Below are 16,807 nucleotides of genomic sequence, written 5' to 3' on the forward strand. Positions count from 1 at the left end.
ATGGACATGTCCTTTTTATACATTTATGATTATTCTATTCATGGTTTCAGTGCCTTTTTATCTTTAAATGAACTAAAGGCTTTAAAGAAGTCCTTGGGATTTATATCAGCTCATGGAGATGAGATTGGCACCCTTGATACCACCCACACCCCAGAATTCCTTTCCCTCAACCCTACATTTGGTCTATGGCCCCACTCAAATTTTGGAAAAAATGTTGTTATTGGTATTGTAGATTCTGGCATTTGGCCAGAAAGCTTAAGCTTCAAAGACCATAACATGACGGCTCAAAATATATCCACCACTTTGGAATGGAACATGTGAAGGAGGAAAAGATTTTAATTCCTCTATATGTAACTTTAAAATCATAGGAGCTAGGTACTTCAATAAGGGTTTGAAGAAACAACTACATGGCAATATGCTTAGTGTGGACTCTGCTAGGGACACTACTGGCCACGGAACCCACATTTCCTCCATCGCTGCTGGGAATTATGTAAAAGGAGTGTCTTACTTTGGCTATGCCAACGGAACAGCCAAGGGCGTTGCACCACTTGCCAAAATAGCCATATACAAGGTCTCTTGGGAAGAAGGATGTAGTATCATTGATGTTCTTGCTGGCATGGACCAAGCCATTTCAGATGGGGTTGATGTAATGTCTGTCTCTTTGAGCTTTATATTGGAACCCTATGATGATCCTATTGCAAAAGCTTCATTTTCTGCTATAGAGAAAGGCATAGTGGTTACAACTTCATCTGGAAATGAAGGTCCAGGGGTTTGGACCTTGAGAAATGGGATTCCATGGATCTTAACTGTCGCGGCAGGCACCATTGATCGATGGTTTGCTGGAATATTGAAGTTAGGAAATGGGATAATTGTTAATGGATGGTCTATATTTCCTGGCAATGCATTGTTACTAAACTTGTCATTGGTTTATAATAACACTCTTGCAAGTTGCAATTCTTCTACAATGTATGTTATCGAAACCCCCTTACGGCATCATTATATGCAACGTGGGGAATATTGACAATCAAATCGATTCTCTCGTTGCTTCAAATAGATCGGGAGCTATACTTGTTTTCCATGAACCTGCATTATTAGAATTGAAGAGAGTTCCTTGTCCATGCGTTTTGATTCGATCCGTTGATGCACCAACTGTTATTGATTATGCAAAATCTGTAAGTGCAGCAAATGCAAGCATAACATTCAAGCAGACAATTGTGGGGACGAAGCATGCACCAACTGTGGCAAATTACTCTCCAAAAGGACCATCACGAAGTTTTCCAAGCATCTTAAAACCAGATGTGATGGCACCTGGATCATTAGTTGTAGCTGCTTCAACTCCAAAAGAACAAGCACGCAAAGTAAGCTCTACACATTACTTAGAGACTAATTATACAATGATCTCAGGGACATCATACGCTTGCCCCCATGTTGCTGGAGTTGCAGCTTTGTTGAAAGCAGCATATCCAAACTGGAGTGCTGCTGCTATTAAATCTGCCATTATGACCACAGCAAATGAACTAGATAATACTTTGAACCCAATTAGAGACTATAAGAATGATAATCGATTTGGAAATAATATTGCCTCCCCTCTAGCCATGGGTTCAGGTCACATTAATCCAAATCGAGCACTAGATCCTGGTATGATTTATGACATAATGCCACAAGATTATGTCAACTTATTATGCTCTTCAAGGTATAAAGATCAAATGAATACCATTACAAAATCAAGAATCTGTAACTGCTCAAACAAATCCTCCAATCTTAATTACCCATCATTTATCACCTTCTATGTTAATCCTGCAAAGCCAGTGACTGAAAAGTTTCAAAGGACAGTAACCAGTGTTTTCAGACGCAAAAACATGACGCGAGGCGTTTTAGTCATAGAAGGCGAGGCGTAAGCCTCGAAGCGTTAAGGCGTAAGCTTTTCGGGACATATTTTTTATAATAAAAAAATTATAAATATATATATAAACATATATAAATAGGTAAATATATATATATATACAGGCTCCTTCTATTGAGGTATACCTTAATTTATCTATGTTGAGGTATACCTTGTTGGGGCCCACACGAGTCGTTTTGTGTCGATCCGAACCGTTCATTTTTTACATCTCCATTGATAGATCATCTTTGCAAAAAATTAGCTAAATCGGAAATCATTTGCTTATCTAACTTTGATCAAATAAATGGACGAACCAAATATTTTCGATGAAACCGTCCATTTGTTTTATCAAAGTTAGATAGACAAATAATTTCTGATTTGATTAATTTTTTGCAAGGATGATTTATTAATGAAGATGATCCTTGCGAACGGCTCGGATCAACACAGAACCACTCATGTGGGCCCCAACAAGATCATACCTCAACATAATAAGTTGAGATATACCTCAATAGAAGGAGCCTGTATATATATATAAAAGTATATATATAGAACATAAGACCCAAAATTCAAAAAAACTAACTAAAAAATAAATTGAAAAACAAATTATTAAATATGATTCGAACACAAGACCAAGTAAAGAAGCAGTGCCTTATCCACTAGACCACCGAACTCTAATATGTTACTGTCCCATAAATATATTTATACCTATACTAGCTAATATTATTTAAGATATTAGGTTAACTTATTAAAGGGAGAGGCTCTGTTGCCGATGAAAAAGTGTGCGGATGAATGATGGTGTAAAATCTTGGCCATTAAATTTAATGAATGGCTTAGATTAAAAAATACAAAACTTAATTTTTTTTCCCCTCACCCGTCACACCCCCTCCCTTTCTCTTTCTGTTTTCTTCTTCTTGCGACCTCACCCAGTAACCCCATTTCTCTTTCTTTTTTCTTCTTTTTTCTCTTTCTTTTTTCTTCTTCTTCTTCTCGCAACCTCACCCTCTCTCTGATATTTATTTTCTCCGGCATCCTTCCTTCTCTCTCTCTCGGCGTCTGGGGTGGTGAATGGTCAAGACACCGTTGGACAAATCCTCGATTCTCCCTCGTCGTTGATCGGATGAACAAATTGAGGGCACCAATGGACTCACCGTGGCCTGAGAAAGAAAACCTAGTGGTCACCGCCTTAATTCCGCCGGAGAACGGCCGATCGACGCCAAGGCGATTGGTTCTGTTTTTGTTTGATTCTGCCGGAGAACAAATCCTGCGACGCCGTGCGCTATTGGCCGTCGCCTCGCCCTAAAGCGCGCCTCAAGGCGCGCCTGAGGCGCGTTTTTAAAAATACTGACAGTAACTAATGTTGGTGAAGCCGTGGTAGCTTATGAGGCTAAAGTCGAATCACCGGAAAACTCTGTAGTAACAGTCTTGCCAACGAGATTAACATTTAAAAGGAAGTATGAGAAACAATCCTATACACTCACTATAGAGTATAAAGGGAATAAGAATTGGAAATTTTCATTTGGTTGGTTACTTTGGGTGGAACAAAATCAATCAAATTTTGAATCTAGACATATAGTTAGAAGTCCTATCGTTGTATCACCTAGGTACAATTATTTTTAAGTGTATTTTAGGCTTTCATATGAAATTATCAATATTAGTGTTGAAACCAAAATCAAATTTAATAATCCTAAAATTTAAACGAATTGTATACATAAGAACCAATGCTCTAAAGCTAACTAGTTAGTAAGTTAATACGAAACTAACCATGCTTTTAGGTCCACCACATAACTAATCTCATAATCCGAACCGTCCATTATTTAAGTGATATTTCAAAGATTATCATTATAAAAAAGCAACTACATTAGAAATCATTTAGTCATCTAAGGCCAGTGCTATTCCGACCACCCTAAACTGTTGAGTTGACCACCCTATTTCAAATTCCAACTTTAGCCTTAAATAAAAAAATTTCAATTTTGTTCATCAGTTCATTCGACAGTTATCTACCGAAATATTTATGGTTATTCGACAGTTATTTGCTGAACATTGATGGATTATTCGGTGGATAACCACTAAATAGAAATGAAAAAGGCATTCGACAGTTATCTACCGAAATATTTGTGTTTGTTCGACACTTATCTGCCGAATATTGGTGGATGTTTCGGTAGATGACCACCCAATGGATTTGGGTGATTTCATCCCCATTTTGCAATAAAGGGTAAAATAGGAAAAAAGTTGGACAAAATATAATAGGATGGTCAACTCAGCAGCTGAGGGTGGTCCCCATTCATAGACGATCACTGTTTTTGATAAAAGTATATAAATAATTGTTATCATAATCAAATAGCTAAATGCATGACTTCCAATTTTGGAGATTTTTTACAGAGATGATCTTTGAAGTATGGCCTAAAAAATGAATGGTTTGGATTTTGAGATTACATTGTGCAGTGGGCCCAACAAGGTGGTTAACTTTGTATTAACTTACTAACCAGTTAGTTTTAGAGCATTCTTGTATATATATTAACATTTACGACAATATGTGAACCACTTTGTTTCCTTTTTCTTTCATGCTCGATCTCAATAAACAAATCATATATCATATGTATATAATTTATTTTTGCCTAGAGCAAGTCTGTGAGAAGGACTCAAAGCGCCTAAAGCTCAAAATATGTACTCCATTTTATTGTAATGTTTTATAAATTGTCCCATTGAGTACTTTGGTTAGAATCTAAATTCAAAAAATGCTGCAACATATTCAAATACTTAAAAGAAGTTATGAATTTAGTTGAGGCTCTTGAAAAGCTCAGAGTATTATTTAATGTTTGATGGTTGAGTTTGAAATGAAAGACATGGAAAAATAAAAGAGTGTCTCGAGCTATAGATGGCGCACTATATTAATAAAAGGGAAAATTTTAGTTAAAGGACTCCAACTATACTCCATATTCCTATTCAAAATATGAATTTCATTTTGTATCAACTGAGGACTGAAACTTTCATTTTATGTCAATTAAGGACTTTTTTTTTTTTTCCAGTTTTTATCTCAACTTTGGCTCGACATTGGACCAATCAAACATCTACCAAATTTAGCAAACTTATACTGGGTTTAAAGTTGTGCATCTACTCTTTACAACCATATAAAGATAACTCAAATCGAACATCTACAACTCTAGATAATTGGCCCCAAAGTAGGGTACCCAAAACTGTCCAATCGAACCTTTGAGAAAATCTCTGGAAAATTAGACAGTTTTGGGTACCCTACTTTGGGGCCGATTATCCGGAGTTGTAGATGTCCGATTTAGGTAATCTTTATATAGTTGTAAAGAGCATATGCATTGCTTTAAACCCAGTATAAGTTTGTTGAATTTGGTGGAGGTTTGATGGTTTCTATGTCGGGCTAAAGTTTAGATAAAAACTGAAGAAAAAAAACAGGGTCATTAATTGACACAAAATAAAAGTTTCAGTCCTCAGTTGACACAAAGTTACATTCATTACCTGAATAGAGACATGAGATATAGTTGGAATCTTTTAGCTAAAATTTTTCATTATTTTTATTTCACTTTTGGATTGAGCATCATTTTTCAAGTGAAACTAAAAATTTATAATATGAAAATTATGTATGCGCATTATAAAAATTTTGGACAAGTACCATAAAATGCAAATTAAAAAATCGACGCTTGCACAATAGGAAAGACAATGATTTTGCACAATCGACGTTTGCACAATAGGAATGTAAGATTCATATTCCCTTGTTTGGTTTGTGCAAGAATAGAAAATAAAATTGGTTTAGTTTTCCAATTATACCCTTATTTATTAAACAAAAGAAATATTTTTTTAATTAATTTAATTGAAGGATCAAGCCAAACTTGAAAATTATTACTTGATATAGAACTAACTAGCAAAGAGCCATACATGAAGTCGACGAGCCCCTGCATTAAAGAAAAAGAAACTCTTACTATGGTACAATTGATTTAAATTCAAGCAGCCTCCAAGATAAGTAAAATTGATTTTAATAAGCCTCCAAGATAATTAAAATTGATATAATTGAACAAACAAGTAAAAATGGTCTGATACAACAGCATCCTAATACAAATGGTCTAATATAAAGATCCTCTAAGTACATAACAGCCAGTACAAATGATCCAACACTGACAAAGCAAACATGTCAAAACAAACAGCCAATGCCAAACAAACAAATACACCTTAAAAAAGCTTCTTTCCTATTTCAATTCTCATCTTGTGTGCCTATTTGCTCTCCATTCATTGAACATTTGATTTGCTAAGTTTGACCTCCAAGTAGCCCATTGTTTCGATGAGTCAATACTAGTGATAACATCAACTTCTGCTTGGTTGTGGACATTTTCGTTCAGCTCATTTTCGAATGGATCAGTACTGAATCAGTAGGCATTTCTCTTCTTATAAGATTGTGAAGAAGACAACATGCTATAATAATCCAACATGCTATAGTATTGTCCACCGTATCTTCAGTAACCCAAAACATCTCTCTATCACAGTCCTAGCTGATGAATGCTTCATATTAAAAAAAATTTCAAGCGTGGTAGGTTGATATTCATCTCTCCAATCATTTAAATGATATTATTGCCCTCTATAAGGGGCAAGAAATCCTTCTCCATTTGGATATCCAGCATCGTCAACAAGGTACACTACTGGAAAAATGGACAGTAGGCACTGAAGAATGACTCACGATTAGCTAAAGATGAGATTAGAAGCTTTTAATACATGGTTTGGAGTAATCAGTAACTCCAAATTAGTTGACATGGAGAAAGGGTGAGTTATTGAATAATAGGCACTGGTAAACTGTGAGGGTTATCAAAAATCAACGGCTTCGGCTGCGTGGAGCCGCCGCAAGCCAACTGAGAAATGAATCACTTCACAGATAACCAAACCGTGCCATGTACTAATTCACAGATAACCAAACTGTGCCATGTAGTAATTCACAGATGACCAAACTGTGTCATGTACTAGTATAAGTGGCCGTTGGTTGTTTTCTAAACTCTCACGGTTTTGAATATGTTTTTTATATTTTAACTATCAGTCACAGTTTGCATACTGTGCCATGACCAAAAGTAATATTTTCACACATGACCAAACCGTGTCATGTACTAGTATAAGTTCCTGTTGGTTGTTTTCTAAACTCTCACGGTTTTGGATATGTTTTTTATATTTTAACTATCAGTCACTGTTTGCATACTGTGCCATGACCAAATAGATAATACAGATTGACTAGGAGTCTAGGATATTTTATAAAAATTCAAAAATATTGGTGTTTGAGAAAACTAGGATTGAGGACCGGTTCTCACTCTTGAGGACCGGTCCTCCAGTAACTCGCTTTGAAATTTATAGGCTTAAGAACCGGTTCTCTCCTTTGAGGACCGGACCTCCAGTAACACACCTGATATGTTTTTTTTTCCTACTTAAATTTTTTCTCTCTCTTGACTCTCACATTTCTCTCTTCTCGATCTAGCTCTGTCCGCGGTCTTTCTCTTCCTTCTCCCAACTCCGATCATCTTCTCTGGCGAGAACTCTCTCGTCCGGTGGCCGATGGCGACATGACCACTCCCAAAAGCTTCCTCTCTCCCTCCTCTCTCTCATCATCACAGCATATATGAGTCAAGTTAAAGACTCTCACTCTCAGCTCTCACTTAGTCACTCGCGAGTCGCGATCTCCCATTTCCAGAAACACCCAGCCAGTACCCAGTCGCGATCTCTCTCGATCTCACTCTCGACGTCTCGATCTCGCCTCTATCCCAGTCTCGAGAGCGCCCACACCCACACCCACACCCACGAGGCTCGATCTCACTCTCGATCTCATCTCTCACTCTCATCTCTCCCAAAATCAAAAGGTATGTCTCATCTCTGAAATTTCAAATTAGGGATTTAGGGTTAGGGTTTTGATTTGGGGATTCAATGACTCACGGGTTAGGGAAATGTTGCTGTCGAGGTTATATATATATATATATATATATGATCTTGTTGATCCGACATCAAATTTAATTTTTGGAGCAGTGACAGATCGATCCATCACTTAGCGATTAAGTAAGTTTTTGTGCTTCTCTAAAGTGAATATGGTAAAGTTTTTAGCATCTGCAATCCCAACCTGCGTACATGATATCATCGTAGTTATTTTGGATTTTGGTTTGCTTTTGCTTTGTTCAGATGGAAAAGAGGCATCAATTTGCTATGCTAGCATCCATAGTGCACATAGTAAATGGAGATTGGGCATCCCTTGTTAATTCTTTGACTGAAATGGATGTTGTAAGCCCAGGGACTAGTCTCAGGCGTGTAACTATGGTATCATATCAGCTTCTCTAGTTTCAGTTCTATGGTGCCTTGCTAAATATTATGTTACTAAAAAAGATCTTTTTATGGAGACCAATGAGATTGTACTGCCATTTTAAATATGGCTACTAACTGGTTGAGTTCTAAATATATTTCAGGATCTGGATATGAGTTGGGAGAAGTAGAATTTAGAGATGGAATTCCTGATGTGAAGTTCAGCAGGGTGAGAATCATGTCTTGATCTCTTGAATAAAATACCACATCCATAGATGATCGTCCTCTTGATATTAAGTCATTAGATGATGTTGAACGTTTGTGTTTCAAATATTAGGGATGCACTATGACATTAATTTTTCTTTAGAAGTTGCTAAACATATTTTTGTATGGGTCTGATGGTCCAATTTATTGGCTTTTTGTTGAGAGCTCTGCTTGTTTTATGAATGCAGTCATGCTATGCTATTGATCTCATGTACTATGGTCATTAGTAGCATCCTGTGTATTTATTCCATTAGGTATTCATCAAATTTAAATGCCAAGGATATTGTAGATAGGCATACTCGTAATTGTTGGCTTACCCTCAATTTGTAATTGATTGCGTCTTCCTTCAATTCTGGATTTTCTTTGTTCTAGTGTTAGACATAATCCCACTTGCTGCTTTATATTTACTTGAGGCTGATTGTAACTATAATTTTTTTGAAGGTTCTGGGTAAAATCTGGTCTGTGGCTTTCAAGTATCATTTTTGTATGCCACCGTACTACACACTTGTTCTACGTTCTCTTGCTTCCTTTGAAGGTAGTGTTCACTTTCCTTAGGGCATCAAATCTAATTTTCTTATATTTGTTGTATCTATAGGATATTTGGTATATTCCTAAACCCATCATATCAGTGAACTTAGATTGGGTATATTTTGGATGTAAATAGGCAAGTTATTTTGTTGAACAAACTAATATAATTATAGACTCATCAATATTGTGAAGCAAATGTGTGAAAGTTGAATGTTTTATTTATCATGGCAATTTAAACTTTTTTTATGGCAAAAATTACAGTTTATTAGTAACTAATTGTTCAATACATAAGCATTATTATAAGTATATATATTATTTGATATTATTGTATATGAAACAATATATGAGCAATTGTATATGTATTAGTTTTATATATTTAATGAAAGTATGGCACGGATACCCGAAGGTGAAAAGCAAAGGTCATTTAATAAAAAAAAATACATGAATAATTCGTATACAATATTTATATGTTTATCATGTCAATGTTATGCCATATTTTAATATTATTTAGTGTTTCACGGTTACACAACCATGAGAGCATGAAAATGAATGGCTTCATGAACACCAGCGGTTTCTTTCCTTTAAAGCCGCTTGTATATCAGCTCGGCTCAAGTATGCTAATGAGAATGGCGTGGGACCCAGTCTGAATGGATTCACAGTTAGTTAAACCGTGACATTGTCACAATAGATACCCCTCCAAATCGCACCACCGCACAAACCGTGAATATAACAACAATAGGCACTGCAAAGTGTGCCATTTGAGACTAATTGGCATTGTTTGGTGGGTGTGCCTGATGAAGGATTTTGTAGTAGTGGTAATAAGATCTTATTTAATGAATTTACCGTTATAATTGTTATTAGTGATGAAAATTTGATATAAATATTAAATACCAAGAACTTAAGTAATTCTCTTACCACGAGGGACCCTCAACCCATGTCTCCTACTAATAGCATCACGAAATACTCGAGAATCTGCTGCAGAACCTTCCTAACCTGGTAATACATAGATGAATTGCATGTCTTGAGAGCATACTCCCAAGACGTTTGTAGCAATCTCATTCTTCCTAGTTTGATACCAAGGCTTGTCAGCTTTTGACACATGTACTTTAATATATGTCCCATATAGTGCTCCAAGACAATTCTACATGATTAAAAAAAATTAAATTAAATATTTGTTTTTTTTTTCCTATAAGAATAATAATTCTAGCTAACATATTCATGATATGTACCTTAAACCATTTCCACCTCTCATCAGTTGAGTCTTCAGGCACTTGTTCTGGTGCTTTTAACAACTCTCTTTGTAGACATAAGATTGCCTCTAACACCGCATTAAAATGTCTACTAATTATTTCCCCATAACGGAAAAATTTATTTTGTAAGACTATTTTTTTCATAATAGGCAAGTATATTAAAAAACATAGCTACCATTTCATCCACAGAAACATGTCTTATATCTTGCAGCCTACCAATGGCACGGAGCATAGAACATAGTATGGTAAATGCATGTCCTCATATCCATGCGGAGCTCATCTATGCATTTTATATCACTTGTATATATCATGCGATGCAAATTTCCTACTCTTCAAAAATCATTATTATTAGTATATATGTCTTAATTTTAACATGCGCTTTCGATTACGCATTAACGTACAATGATATACATTATAACATAGAGTCAAACGATGACATTAAATAAACACATAATACAATCCAACATTAGAAGAAGCTTTTTCCTCTTCGACAATTTTAGACGCGCCATACCTGCATACCAAAATCTCTTTTAACACACCTTAATTAATAAAAGTTGTTGTGAAGTTTAATAAATATAAACATTTTGGCATTCATAAAGTGACTAATGATACTCCAAAATAACAAACAAGAGTACGTATAGACAAGAGTTACTTAAGAAAAAAGAGCTAAGATATATACAAAATACATACAATCATCAATGGTAGAACCTAAGCACTAACATATATAGCAACATTGACAAGAACAAAGTTTTAAAAAAAATTTCACAAAATCAGATTTAAAAAAAAAATGGCATAACCCAAGCACTAACATATATAGCAACATCGAAAGGAACAAAGTTAAAAAAAAAAATCATTAAATCAGAAAATTAGATTTAGAAAGAAATAGTGAACAAACATCATGTTGGGTGATGAATAATATATATATATGGCTATTTTACATTTTACCCACCTAAACTTTGGGCTCAATCTCACTTCACCACCTAAAAAAAATTGTGTCAATTTACCAACTGAATTAAAAATTTGTTGCAATGTACCACCTTTGACTCATTTTGTCTAAACTTTTGTTAAAAATAAGAGTGTTTTGGTATTTTTCAAGTTCTTATTGTTAGAAGAAAAAAAAATCATTTTTTTCACTTTATATGCTTTGACACAATAAAAAACTGACTTGAAAAGACTAAAACACTCTTATTTTTAACAAAAATTTAGACAAAATGAACCATATGTGGTACATTGCATCACATTTTTAATTCAGGTGGTAAATTGACACAATTTTTTGTTTAGGTAGTGAAGTGAGATTGAGCTCAAAATTCAGGTGGGTAAAGTGTAATAAAGCCTATATATATATATATATATATATAACACACCTTAATCAAAGCTGTTCTGAGGATGAATCAAGTGAAATTCTCCCCTGCAATTGAAGCTCTGCCTTGCTTTGATGCTTAGAATATGAGACGTTGGTGTTAATTTGGAAAGGTGTTTGGGAGATCTTCTGGTATTCTTGAATAATTGTTTACAAAGATACAACCCCATTATAAGGTGATACGAAGTAGCTAATCTAGGAAAGAATAGCTATACAAGAATCCTATACAATAATTAAGGAAAATCAAATACTACAATTAAAGATATTCTATGCTATAATTATAGTGTATAACAAAATCACGTAACATAACACTCCCCCTCAAGTTGGAGAGTGAATGTTATGAAGTCCCAACTTGCCACTTAAGTGATGAAATTGTGCTTTTCCCAATGGTTTGGTAAAGATGTCTGCAAGTTGTGATTGAGACGGAATATATGATGGCGCAACTATTCCAGCTTGTAACTTTTCTCGTACAATGTGACAATCAATCTCAATGTGTTTTGGACGCTCGTGAAAAATAGGATTTTTTGCAATGTGAAGAGCTGCTTAATTGGTTGTCGCAAAATAAAGTTACTGGCTGATTTTGTGGAACCTTGAGATCTTGCAAATTATACCGCATCCACACAATTTCCAAACATGTTGCTGCCATAGCCCGATATTTTGCTTCAGCGGAAGAATGAGCCACATTGGTTTGTTTCTTTGACTTCCAGGAAATTAAAGAATTTCCTAGAAAGATACAAAATCCTAAAATAGAACGCCTGGTCGTTGTACAACCTACCCAATCTGAATCACAATAAGCTTTTAATGCGTAATCATTAAAGGAAGGGAAAAATAATCCTTGACCAGGATTTCCTTTAATAAATCGTAAAACTCTGAAAGCAGCTTCCCAATGTGGTTTTCGAGGATTCTGCATAAATTGACTTAGAATTTGAACAGAGTAAACTATATTGGGCCTTGTCACAGTGAGATAAATTAATTTTCCAACCAACCTTCTATATTTGGTGGGATCATGCAATAAATCGCCATCTTCAAGATTCAGTTTTAAATGCTCTCCCATCGGGAAAGAATCTGGACGAGATCCCAATAATCATGCATCTTTAAGAATATCTAAAGCATATTTTCGTTGTGAAATAAAGATTCCTTTTCGGGACCGGGAGACTTCAATGCCAAGAAAATATTTTAGATTACCAAGATCCTTGATGCGGAATTGTTGCAGGAGAGAATTTTTGAGAGATTTAATTGATGGCTCATTATTACCTGTCACAATAATGTCGTCCACATAAATGAGTACTGCAGTAAAAGAATTGCCTTCAGATTTGGTAAATAAGGAATAATCGGCCTTTAACTGTTTAAAACCTGCTTGTTGAATAGCATGAGAGAATTTCGCAAACCAATTGCGAGAAGCTTGCTTTAAACCATATAAGGACTTATTGAGCCGACATACCATATTCTCCCCCTGTCGACGAAGACCAAGGGGAACTTCCATATAGACAACCTCATCAAGGTCACCATGAAGGAAGGCATTTTGAACATCCATTTGATGAAGAAACCAATTGCGAGAAGCAGCAACAGCTAAAAGACACCTGACATGGGAAAAAGTCTCCATATAATCAACCCTTTCAATCTGAGTATAGCCCTTAGTAACCAAACGGGCTTTGTAGCGTTCAACAAAACCATCAGAATTATATTTGATCTTGTATACCCATTTGCAACCAATAGGGCAATGATGATCTGGAAGTGGAACAAGAGTCCAAGTGTTGTTTTGGTTAAGAGCATCCAATTCGGCCTGCATAGCATCCCTCCATTTTGGATCAAGAACTGCCTGAGAATAGTTAGTGGGCTCACGAAGACCAGAAATAGCAGCAAGAAAAGAAAAATGAGAAGGAGAAAAACGAGAATAAGACAAAAAATGAGAGAGAGGGTGCCTTGTACCTCGGGTAGAACTAGACAATGGAGTCAATGATTGATTGGATCCGGTATGAGCAAAGTTCATAATGTAGTCGGCATGCCACACGGGAGGAATAAAAGAAGAAAATACGTTGGGTTTTCGGTGTGAAGAAGAAAATACGTTGGAGGAATAAAAGAACCTAAAAGGGTTTTTGGATAAAGATAGCATTTTCAAAAATTATCAAGGTTAGTTTTGTCAACAAAAATAGCATTAAATGCTTTCTCAAGAGGGGGAAATCAATTTCATTGCTCCAACAAGGGTTTCATTTTTATCCTAATAAGGACATCAGATTCTTTTAGGTTAGGAATTGATTTCTCTTCCTTTTACTTACCAAATAGGAGAATAGAAAAACATTTCCATTCTTAACATTCAAAATTTGAATTAAACGGGCCCTAAAGCATTGGCTAATTTAGAGAGATATTGTAGACAAATGACGTGTCGAGAGGCTAGTATGTGATAATACATAAGTGATACATGCATAATTGAAAAATTAACTGTATAATATGCAAGGAGTAAAATTTCAAAATTTTCGCCGAAATTTCGCCGAAAATTTAGTTTTTTTGGGGTATAGAAATTTTAACCCTATACCAAATTAATTTCGTTTAAATTTCGAAAAATTTCGGCAAAATTTTCGAGCTGGGAGGCGGAGCTAGAGGGAGAGAGGGGAGGAAGTGGCCAGTTGTCGCCGGAGGAGGGCGGCAGATCAAACAGAGAGGTGATTGGGGAGGGAGGAGAGAGGAGATCTGGGAGAGAGAGATCGGGGAGGGAGATGAGGAGGAGGTAGGCCTAAGAGAGAAGAAATCTGGGACAATCACAGTGGGACTGGGAGAGAGAAATAATAGGTGAAAAATCAGAGGGAAGCTTCTGTAAGGTGGCTAGTCTGGTGGCGTGGAAGTTTCTCCTCTTCGTTGCTAAGTGCTGGAACTAAGGCTGCAGGTTCTTTGATAAAAAAAACAAAAAACAAAAAACAAAAAGTTGCAGGTTCTTGTTTAGTATAAGTGTATAACTTGTATTTCACAACCATCAGTTGTGCACTTTAGCTGTAAAATATTTTAAAAAATAGGATTTCTTTATTCCAATAAAAAATATTTTAAAAATAGGATTTTTTATCCCATTTATGATATTCATACAGTTTTTGCTTTAACTAACTGAGCTTGCAGGAAACATACAAAGTTGTATATATAATAATATAATAAGTATCTTGTTAGTGACTGTGTAAGACTCATAAAATAAAAAATGTTTAAAAAGTAGTGAAAAAATGTATAATATTGATATTATATTTTGGCAATTGGCATGTGAAGTTGCTGTTGTTGGATACTTGGAGGAGAGAGTCACGGCCCATGGGGGAAGAGGAAGGAAAGAAAAAAAAAAAAAAAAAAAGAAAAGGAAAAAAAAGAAAAAAGAAAAAAAAGGTTTAGAATAAATTGGGGTTTGAGGTCTTAAGGCAATTGGAAAGAACAAAAAAAGTTTGGGATTTCGTTTGGGGTTTGGTTTAGCTCTTTTGGAGTTTCGTTTAGTTGTTTTTAAACCCTAATTACTAATAAACCATAATACATTTTTATATAAAAAATAATTTAAAACATCTTAAAGGGCCTAAACCCTAATATCATATACCATATCTTAAATAATATAGAGTATAGATTATAGAGTATATAGGATTTAGTGTATAGATTAGAGAATATATAGGGTTTAATGTATAGATTATAAAGTATAAAGAATATATTAATTTCATATATTCATTATACTAATTTTATTTAATAACATTTGTCTTCAGCGCGCATTATATTCATCTTATATCACATGAAAGATATTATATAATTTGGTTTCTTTAATGTTTTTTATCAATGAAGTAAATAATATGTTAAATAAACATATGGTTAAGTTTCATTCAAAATTTCCGTATTTTGATAGCAATTTCCATCGTTTCCGTCTAATTTTTGTCGAAATTTAAAAATCTTCGAAATTTGCATGGAAATTTAATTCCTTGATAGTATGCAAGGTATTAAATTTCATTTTTTCAGGGTTTCGAAATCGAAACACATATTCAACAATTTTTCGTGAAGTTTTCGCTGAAATTTTCGAAATTGCGGAAAAATTTACCAAAATTTATCGAAATTTTCCACATCCGCAATTAATTAACTCATATTTTTTATTTTCTCCAACTTCGGAAATTTACCAAAAATAGCTCGAGACTCCAAATAATTCACCGAAAAATCCTACGGACTCGTATCGATGAGTACTAATTTCTTATGACCTCAAATAGTCAAATTGCTTTCAGAAAAATTATGAAAAATCCTACTCTCATAATTTAATTTTGAAAAAAAAATCGTCAAATTCTTTAATTTTTCTTTTCTAAAATTCATTTCCACACAACTAAGCTCTAGAACCACAACCAAAGGTCTAAGTTAGTTAAAATAAACTTAAGGAAATTTCTAATACCTTTAAACAAATCTTAAAACAAGTTTGAAAAATTGAAGTAACAAAAATTTGGGTTAATTGTTACACTCAGTGAAGACAAAGCTTGGCTGGGTGAGAGGCACAGGAAAAAAGGAAAGAAAAAAAAAATGAGGGGGGTTTGGGGCCTTTAGGCAATTGGAAAGAAAAAAAAAATGTTTGGGGTTTTGTTTAGTTATTTTAAACCCTAAACTTTAATACATTTATATATAAAAAAATAATTAAAAATATCCTAAAAGGCATAAAACCTAATATCCTAAAAAATATAGAGTATATATGGTTTAATATATAGATTATAGACTGTAAAGAGTATTAGGATATATAGAGTATATAGAGTATTAGAGTTTAGATTTTAGTGTAATTATAGAGTACAAAGAATATACTAATTTTATTTATTCATTATACTAATTTTATTTAACAGTATTTGCTCTAGCGCGTATTATATTCATCTTATATCACATGAAACCTACTATATAATTTGGTTTCTTCAATATTTTTTATCAATTTAGTAAATAATATGTTAAATAAACATATGGTAAAGTTTCATTTAAAATTTTCGTATTTTGATAGCAATTTATGTCATTTTTATCTATTTTTATCAAAATTTAAAAATCTTCAAAAATTTTATCAAAATTTCTACGAAATTTGAAATTTAATTCTTTAATAATATGTCGTAGTCGTAGACTCGTAGGTAATAATTTTACTCTAATTTTCTTAAAAAATAAAATATCTGTAAAGGCAACGACATTCGAGAATGACACAATTGAAAACACACTTTTGAGGCTTTGAGGTCCTTCAGCACAAATACAGTAAGTTTTACCTAAGGCCACCAGTACTCT

The 16,807-nt window shown here is 34.4% G+C and overlaps 1 pseudogene; it reads left to right on the forward strand.

Moving 5' to 3' along the window:
* On the forward strand, positions 1-3,499 carry LOC147277382 (subtilisin-like protease SBT3 pseudogene; annotated as a pseudogene).
* The last annotated feature ends 13,308 nt before the right edge of the window (positions 3,500-16,807 follow it).

This window comes from Dryas octopetala, chromosome 8, assembly GCF_963921425.1.
Source record: "Dryas octopetala chromosome 8, drDryOcto1.1, whole genome shotgun sequence".
Lineage (NCBI taxonomy): Eukaryota > Viridiplantae > Streptophyta > Magnoliopsida > Rosales > Rosaceae > Dryas > Dryas octopetala.